Source organism: Mustela putorius, unplaced genomic scaffold, assembly GCF_011764305.1.
Source record: "Mustela putorius furo isolate JIRA1106 unplaced genomic scaffold, ASM1176430v1.1 tig00000430_pilon_pilon_pilon, whole genome shotgun sequence".
Taxonomy (NCBI): Eukaryota; Metazoa; Chordata; class Mammalia; order Carnivora; family Mustelidae; genus Mustela; species Mustela putorius.
In genome coordinates this window covers 8,999,905-9,009,469 of record NW_025421377.1, presented here as the reverse complement: position 1 = coordinate 9,009,469, position 9,565 = coordinate 8,999,905, and the positions used below count along the sequence as shown (strand labels likewise).

The window sequence follows — 9,565 nt, the reverse complement described above, 5'->3', positions numbered from 1 at the left end:
GCCTGGGTGGCTAGGTGGGTTAGATGTTCTCTCGATTTCGGCTCAGGTCCTGATCTCGGGGTCCTGAGGCCGAGCCCAAGCGTGGGCTTTGTGCTCAGCAGGGAGTCTGCTTGGGATTCTCTCTCTTCCTTCGCAGCCCTGCCCACGTTCTCTCTCTCTCTCAAATACATATATTTCGCGAAAAGAAAAAAGAAAAGAATAAAGACTGTTCATCACTACTCCATGCTTGGTTCACTGCCTTCTCGAAGGTTCGCAGTAGCCAAGACTGTGGGATGCTTGAGGTTCGAGGCTGTGTCATTTATTCCGGGAGCCGACACACAGCTGACATTCGGTCAACATGTTTGTATATTCAAGCAGAGAAGCCGCCAGAATTCTCCGAGCTGACTTCTCCCTCACGCCCCGCCCTTTCTGCAGAAATCATAGACTCGCCCCTGCAACACCAAACCAAACAAGCACCCCCATAACCGTCCCCCTCACCCCACGCCCTCTGGCTCGCCCCTGCCATCGGCTTTAGCTACTGTCTTTTCCCTTGCCAGAAAAAAAGCGCGTGAATAGCCTCACTTCTCTTCACTCCCTGTCCCCTGACATTGTGAAATCTGCCTCTAGCGTCCATTACTCACAGAAATTGTCCCCACCACATTGGTCAGGGGCCTCTTCATCAAGAACTCCGTGAGGCCTCGTTTGCTGTCCTAGCATGGCTGCTGTTGATTGCGCCACCTGCGCACGACCCCACGGCGGCTGCGCGGGCCACACCTCTTCCGGTTCTCCCCGGATTTCTTCCGGTTCTCCCATGATCTCTTCCGGCCACTTCTCCCCGCCTCCAGTTTAGGGTCTCTTCATTTTTAGCCCCTGCCTCGTAAACACACCTGTTGCCAAGGAGTCTAACAGTTATCCTCCTCTCCCCCACCATCAATCTAGAACATTGTTCCCAAATGTGCTCTACCTCGATCGCCAACATGGGCATCAGGGACAGCCTGGGAGAAATGCAGCGTCTTGGCTCCTCCTTTGGCGTTCCCGCATCAGAATCTGCATTTTTCCCAAGTGACTCATCCACACCTTAAAGTTGAAGGATGGCTGGTCTGTAGCTGCACGGGCCAAGAGGAATACAATGCATGCCCTGTATGTGTAATTTAATATGTCTAGTAACTACAGTTAGAAAGGTGGCGAGAGGGGCGCCTGGGTGGCTCAGTGGGTTAAGCGTCTGCCTTGGTCATGATCCCAGCATCCTAGGATGGAGCCCTGCAAGGGGCTCCCTGCTCAGCCGAGAGCCTGCTTCTCCCTCTCCCTCTGACTGACATTCTGCGCACTTGTGCTCTCTGTCAAATAAATAGATAAAATCTTAAAAAAAAAAAAAAAAAGTGGAGAGAAGGGGCACCTGAGTGGCACAGTGAGTTAAGCATCCGGCTCTTGGTTGGGACTGTGGGTCATTGGACAGAGCCCCAAGTGGGGCTCTGCGCTCAGCCTGGAGTCTGCTTGGGACTCTTTCTCTTCCTCTCCCACTGCTCTTCCCCCATAAAAACAAATAAATAAATTTTTATTATTTTTTCTTTTTTAAAAAAGGTTTTATTTATTTATTTGATGGGCAAAGAGGGAGAGAGCACAAGCAGGGGGAGTAGCACAGGGAGGAAAAGCAGGCTCCCCTCTGAGCAGGGAGCCTAACCATGTGGGGCTCCATCCCAGTGCCCTGAGATCATGACCTGATCTGAAGGCAGTCCTTAACTGACAGCCAACCCAGTCACCACCCAGGCACGCCCCCCCCCACCAAATAAATCTTTAAAAAAGTGAAGAGAAACAAGTGAAATCAACTGTAATCACACATTTAACTCAATATATCCACAGTGTTATAACTTCAGCATGTAACACATATAAAAATGATTGCAGCATTTTTGCTGCTTCTTCTGTATGAAGTTTCTGAAATTTGGTGACTATTTTACATTGACAGCACACGTGGCTTCACCCTACCGCATTTTAAGTACCTAGTAGCCACATGACCAATGGTTACAGTATTAGACACTGCAGCTGAGCGGTTTAGCAGGAATATAAGACTTTAGGGTTTAGAGCCAAACAAGTTTGTGTATGAACCAGACTTCAGCACTTACTAGCTTTGTGATCTTAGGCAAATTTCCCTCTCTGCACCTTCTTCCCTCCGTTAGCAGGGAATAATAGTCACTATCCTATCCGGTCCCAGTGAAGATTAGAGATAATGTATATAAAAAGTACATGGCACTTGATAAATGGTGGCTATTAATACTTTTCTCTTTATCTAATTATATGCCAGGTTTGCCTCATTGATTAGCAACATGTTAATTAACATTACTATTGGCAAAGGTTTTTAAAAAAATTGAATGGTTATTAGAAGATGGCTTTGATGCTGCTTCATATGGTTCTCAGGGGTTGATTCAAAATATAAACAATGTATTTTTAAAGTTTTTATTTAATTTCTAGTTAGTTAACATATCAAAATGTAAACAATTTAAATCCTTGCTTTCCAAAGTTATATGATGGCAGACTCTGAACCCAGACTCCCTTGCTTCAAATCCCAGCTGTGCCTGTTTCCTCTTCTAAAATAGGGTAGGGCTTATAATAGTCTCTGTACTATGGAGTTTGTGTGAAGATTAAATACATAGAAATTCCTCACAAGTACCTGACCCATAGTAGGCACTACAAATTATAACAATAATAAAGGACCCATTAACAATAACAATTATGAAGAGTTCAGGGATATTGGAAATGCTCCCATTGTGATGTTAAATAAAAGAAACAGAACACAAAATAGCTCCTCTAGTAACATCACAACTATAGTTAAAACGAAGTAGCTTAGAATTATGGCTAGGAGTGACACACTAAGTGTTAAGTGTGATTGCGTTTGGGAGATAGAATTTTGGGTGACTTTTTTCCTTTCTGCTTTTCTAAATATGCCTTAATTTTGTAACAAGGAGACCCAATTACCTTTATTTTTTAAATTGTTTCCTTTAAGAGGATGGGCTTTGGACTAAAACTCCCCAGGTTCCCTTGAGGGCATTATGTTAAGTGACATAATTCAGACAGTGAAGGACAAATACTGTAAGATCTTCCTTATATGTGGAATCTAAAAAAAAAAGCCAAACTCAGAAACGAAGACTAGAAAGTGGCTGCTGGGAGCTCTGATGTGGAGGAAAGGGGACAACAGACCAAGTATAAACTTCTAGTTATAAGATAAACAAGCTGTGGGGATCTAATATTCAGCATGGTGACTAGAGTTAATGATACTATATTAAAATACTAGAAAGTTGTGGGGTACCTGGGTGACACAGTTGGTTAAGTGGCCAACCCTTGCTTTCCGCTCAGGTCCTGATCTCAGTGTCATGAGATCAAGCCTCGCATTGGGCCCCACATTCAGGGCGGAGTCTGCTTGAGACTCTCTCTCCCTCTGCCCCTCTTGCTTGTGGTCTTTCTCTCCCTCTTTCTCAAATAAATAAGAAAATCTTTAAAAATATATATATATATATACTAAAAAGTTACTAAGAGTAAATCTCAAATGTTCTCACCACACACAAAAAATTGTAGTTATGTGAGGTGATGGATGTGCTAACTTAAATGCAGTAATCATTTCTCATAACTAAAATATGCAGATTGCAGTAATCTGATACAATGTGATCAGATCATCACATTGTATGCCTTACACTTACACAATGTTATGCATCAATTATATCTCAAAAAAACTAAAAAAAAAAAACCTAAGAAATGGGGGATAAAAGCTATATTTGATAGATGTCAGAGAAGTGAATTTTAACTTTAATTAAGTAAAATATTAAAATAAAAAAAATTTCTGGGGCACCTGGCTGGCTCAGTCAGAAGAGTATGGTGATGTTTGAGCTCAGGGTTGTGAGTTCAAGCCCCACTTTGGGTGTAGAGATTACTTGGAAATAAAATCTTTAAAAAAAAAAAAATTCCCTAAGCTCCAATTCTGCCATCCTTTTCTCTACAGGTGACTTTGGGTAACTTGCTTAACTCCTCTGTGCCTTGATTTCCTTATCTATAAAATGGGAACAATAATTATACTTAACTCATAAGAAATGTGAGGATTAAATTATGTAATACCTGTAAAGGGTTTAGGAAAATGACTGGCACATAATTACCAGGTTTTTCGATGACGATGAAGAAGAAAGCGATGATGATGGTTTGTGCTGGTGACGTGTGCCTCCTCTGGGTTTGAATCCCAGAATTCCCACGTATTAGCTGTTGGAGTGTGGGCATGTTTCTTACATCCACTAAGCCTCAGCTTCTTCATCTGTAGTTGGGAATAATAACACAGGTCATGGTATCATATACGATTGTCATGGGTGTTAAAAAACAAAGCCACTGGCCCAAGGTTGAGTCACTTTTGCCAGGCGAAGTCACCAAACTGGGGCTAACTACCCAGTTTAATTGCAAATTCAATCTTTCACAGAAACTTGGTCCAAACTGGTCAGTCAAGACTTTTCTGATCAGCCCCCCCCCCCCCCCCCCCCCCCCCCCCCCCCCCCCCCCCCGCACAATAACCAGTAACCTGTCACACAGACCCTCTCTGTCCTCAGCTCCCTTCTGCAAGGGAAGATGAGGCAATCTACATGGTAAGACTTTAGCCTGTCCCCTTAAGGGAAGAGGACCCTCCTTGGGACAATCTTTTTTTCATTTTGTACAACTCCTCAGGACTTCCCTCTTCTTGTTAGATGGGATGCAGCCAGATGGTTAATTCACTTAACAATTTGCCCATTACATCCTCAAATTTATTCCGTTGGTTTTGTTGTTATTGTTTTGTTTTAATGGGGAATAGGGGCTCCTGGGTGGCTCAGTCGCTTAAGCTCAGCTCAGGTCATGATCCCAGGGTCCTGGGATGGAGTCCCGCGGAGGGCTCCCTGCTCAGCGGGGAGTCAGCTTCTCCCTCTGCCTTGCGGGTGGGCACTCTCTTTCTCTGAAATAAACACAATCTTAAAAAAAAAAAAAAGCAAAAAACACACATGGGAGAATAAATAAGATCACTCATGTATAGTGCGTGGCTTACAGTAAGATCGATATTAATTTTAAAAATTTAAACAAATTGGAATAACAATATCTACCTCATAGGTTATTGTGAGGATAAAGTAGGAGCGCTTTGAAAACTCCTCTATGAGGCACTAGTTATGTCAACTCAAGGCCACCAGATGGCAGTAGACACCACCCAATACAGCTTAGCTCAGCTAAATCTGTAGCTAAGGGAGGGCTATTAAGAGGACAATTTCCAGGAAATTACTTAGCAGGGTTATGTGACCACCGTGGAGTTCAGTGAGTGCATAGAGTATTTCAAACGAGTGAACTACCTGCTTGGGCTTAGGAATTGTTTTGTTTGATGTAGATTGCAAGAAAAAAAAATGATGATATTTACCAGGGAGACCTTGCACAGGGTCGTCTTCCCAAGTCAAAGCCACCTCCTTCCCCGTCTGCTGGGCAAACTGGCACCTTATTTGTTCTTATTAAACTCATTAGTGAAGAAACCAGCAGGACCGGACACCCGGCTCCAAGGAGAATGGAAGACACGAGTAAGCATACAGTCTGTGAGGAAAATAACTTGGGGATAAGACTGCAATATCACAGGCAACCACACTGCTTTCTTGCTTTTTTGCTTTCTTTTTTTAAATTAATTTTTTTAAAAGATTTTATTTATTTATTTGACAGAGAGAGATCACAAGCAGGCCGAGAGGCAGGCAGAGAGAGAGAGAGGAGAAAGCAGGCTTCCCGCCGAGCAGAGAGCCCGATGTGGGGCTCGAACCCAGGAGCCTGGGATCATGACCTGAGCCTAAGGCAGAGGCTTTTTTTGTTTGTTTGTTTGTTTTAAAGATTTTATTTATTTGTCAGAGAGAGAGAGAGAGGGAGTGAGAGCGAGCACAGGCAGACAAAATGGCAGGCAGAGACAGAGGGAGAAGCAGGCTCCCTGCCGAGCAAGGAGCCCGACGTGGGACTCGATCCCAGGACGCTGGGATCATGACCTGAGCCGAAGGCAGCTGCTTAACCAATTGAGCCAGCCAGGCGTCCCTAAGGCAGAGGCTTTAACCCACTGAGCCACCCAGACGCCCCACCACACTGCTTTCTGTGGTCAGAGGAAGAGCGCAGTGGGCTTCGGAGTTACCTTTTTTGCCTGACAATATCGTTTGCCACTGACCTCCCACAGGTTAGTATCTGACCTTACCGACTCTGGGCCCCGTCGATAGTACATTACAAGCCAAATAAGATGTAGAGTCAGATGAGCCCCACTTCGGCTTCTTAGACAATACTCCAGGATGACTTTGAAAAGGCGCATAGCAATATTTTGCCTTATTTCCAGGTTTTCAATAATTTTTCTTAAAAGCTTAAACTTGGGGACGCCTGGGTGGCTCAGTTGGTTGGGCAGCTGCCTTCGGCTCGGGTCATGATCCCGGCGTCCTAGGATCGAGTCCCACGTCGGGCTCCTTGCTCAGCATGGAGCCTGCTTCTCCCTCTGCCTCTGCCTGCCATTCTGTCTGCCTGTGCTCTCTCTCTCCCCCCCTCTCTCTCTGATAAATAAATAAAATCTTAAAAAAAAAATTAAAAAAAAAAAAGCTTAAACTTGGTGACAGAGGTAATAAGAAATATACATGTTGGGCTGCCAAACTTAATACGGTACAGTAGAGTAAGTTCCTTTCAAAGGATGAAGTGAATATCTACATCACAGAGCTGAACAGAAAGGAAAACGAGATAGAATTAGGTTTCTCTTTTAAAAGATTATCTTCCTGACCTTCCTTGGGCCCCACTACACTAACCATAAAATGGGCATAACATCTATTTCATAAAGCAGTTGATCTCAAATATTTTATTCTTAGAGTTTGAGACCAAATTTTCTTTTCTTTTTCCTTTTTTAAAAGATTTTATTTATTTATTTTACAGAGAGAGAGAGAGCAGGAGCACAAGCAGGGGGAGCCACAGGCAGAGGGAGAGGGGGAAAGCAGGCTTCCTGCTTCTGGATCCCAGGACCCTGGGATCATGACCTGAGCTGAAGGCAGACACTTAACTGACTGAACCACCTAGATCAAGTTTTAATACTCTTAAAACTTATTGAAGATCTCAGAGTGTTCTGTCTATCAATATTCCATCATATTAGAAATTAGAGTTGAGAAATTTAGAAAATACTCATATAAATAATAATAAACTCATTACTTGTTAACATTAATAACAATTTTTAAGAAAAAAAAACCTATGTTTTTAAAAGCCCCACAAAGATTTGGCTTTGATCCAGTTAAAGTTTCCACAGTGCCTTTGGTACTTCAATAATTTCTTAAAAAAAAATTTTTTTTTTAGTAATCTCTATGCCCAACATGGGGTTTAAACTCATGACCCTGAGGTCAGAGTCTCATGCTCCACCAACTGAGCTGGCCAGATTCTGAGGCAGTAATTTCTATTCAGATGAGATTTGATAACATACTGGTCCAAGACTAGGAGTGACAATATATATATTTGGTATTTATATGGCTTGATTTACTACACTGACTAAATTTTTATACTCTGACGCATAGATTCCTGTAATCACTTCTGTATAGTGGGCTATATATACATTGACAGTGACTATTAATTTAACAGTTTGTATTTTTTTAAGGGCCTTTTATCATAGTAATATCACTAGATACTAGGATTAATCCCTGCTTCCTGAGGGCACAGATTTTAAGTAGGCTTTGCTCACTGCTAATCTGGTTCCTGAGATAGTGCATTTAATAGCATTTTGAAATATTTGTGGAATGGATGAATGAACGGTAATGAATGGCGTTTCTAGAATCACATATCCTTCTGGATAGTGAGTATGCTTTCATTCAAAAATAATTTATCTTAACAATTTTTTTAACTTCCAAATTGTGACCCTGGAGGTTACCACCTATATTTCAAAGAGGGCTCTGAAAACTTCTCTGTGGTAAGAGTCATACATACCTCTTGAGAATTCTTCTCAAATGAGTATAAATTTGCTGATTAGTTAAAATTCTGAGAGCCTTTGGTAGTGGCCTAGGTAATGAGCTAGCAAAAAATGCTTCCATTAAACCGTTTTGACCACTATTTTCTGTTTTTTAGCTTTTTGAGATTGGGTTACTTTTCTTTAACTCAGCATAATGCCCTTGAGATGTACCCACATTGTTGCAGGAAATAGTTTTGGATTCACGTTTACTGTTGAGTAGTACGCCGGTGTGAAATACCACAGTTTAACTGCTCACTTGATAAAGGATACTTAGATTGTTTCCGGGTTTTGGCTATTACACTTGAAGCTGCTATGAACATTCATGCTCAGGCTTTTGTGTCAACATAAGCTTTCATTTTTGTGGGAGAAATGCCCAAGAGTACAATTGCTGGGTTATGTGATATTTGTTTGCTTAGTATTTTTAAAGAAACCACCAAACTATATTCCAGTGGAGTTGTACTGTTTGACATTCCTGCCAACAACGAATGATCCAGTTTCTCCACAACCTTGACAGCATTTGATGTTACTAATATTTGTTATTTTAGCCATCCTGACAGATATGTAATGGTATCATTACATTGTGATTTGCATTTCCCTCCTAGCTAATGATGTTGAACATCTTTTCATGTGTTTATTATTCACCATCTGTATATCCTCTCTAGTGTAATATCTGCTTATAAATTGACTATTTTCTAATCAGCTTTTTTTTTTTTTTTTACTCTTGCGTTCTCTTTGTATATTCTAAATACAAGTCCTTTGTTGGATATGTGGTTTGCAAATATTTTCTCCCAGTTTATAGTTTCTTTTCATCCTCATTACAAGATCTATTTTTTTTTTTTAAGATTTTATTTATTTATTTGACAGAGAGAAATCACAAGTAGACGGAGAGGCAGGCAGGGAGAGAGGAAGGGAAGCAGGCTCCCTGCTGAGCAGAGAGCCCGATGCGGGACTCGATCCCAGGACCCTGAGATCATGACCCGAGCCGAAGGCAGCGGCTTAACCCACTGAGCCACCCAGGCGCCCCTGTTATCGGTTTTAAAAAATAGATCTTGTGGGGCGCCTGGGTGGCTCAGTGGGTTAAGCCGCTGCCTTCGGCTCAGGTCATGATCTCAGGGTCCTGGGATCGAGTCCCGCATCGGGCTCTCTGCTCAGCAGGGAGCCTGCTTCCCTCTCTCTGCCTGCCTCTCCGACTACTTGTGGTTTCTCTCTGTCAAATAAATAAATAAAATCTTAAAATAAAAAAATAAAACCGATAACAGATACTACACTTAATCTTAGCCAAAAGGCCGAGAAGCAATACTAGGTCTATTTTTTTTTTTTTTTTAAGATTTTTATTTATTTATTTGACAGAGAGAAATCACAAGTAGATAGAGAGGCAGGCAGAGAGAGAGAGAGAGGGAAGCAGGCTCCCTGCTGAGAGCCCGATGCGGGACTCGATCCCAGGACTCTGAGATCATGACCTGAGCCGAAAGCAGCGGCCCAACCCACTGAGCCACCCAGGCGCCCTAGGTCTATTTTTTTATAACGATTTTATTTCTTTGAGAGAGAGAGAGAGAGAGAGAGAGAATGAGCAGGGGGAGGGGCAGAGAGACAAGCAGACTCCTGGCTCAGCAG

The 9,565-nt window shown here is 42.4% G+C and overlaps 1 pseudogene; it reads right to left on the bottom strand.

Annotated features, from left to right (window-relative positions):
• Positions 1–9,146: 9,146 nt before the first annotated feature.
• Positions 9,147–9,249, bottom strand: LOC123392066 (annotated as a pseudogene).
• Between the last annotated feature and the right edge of the window lie 316 nt (positions 9,250–9,565).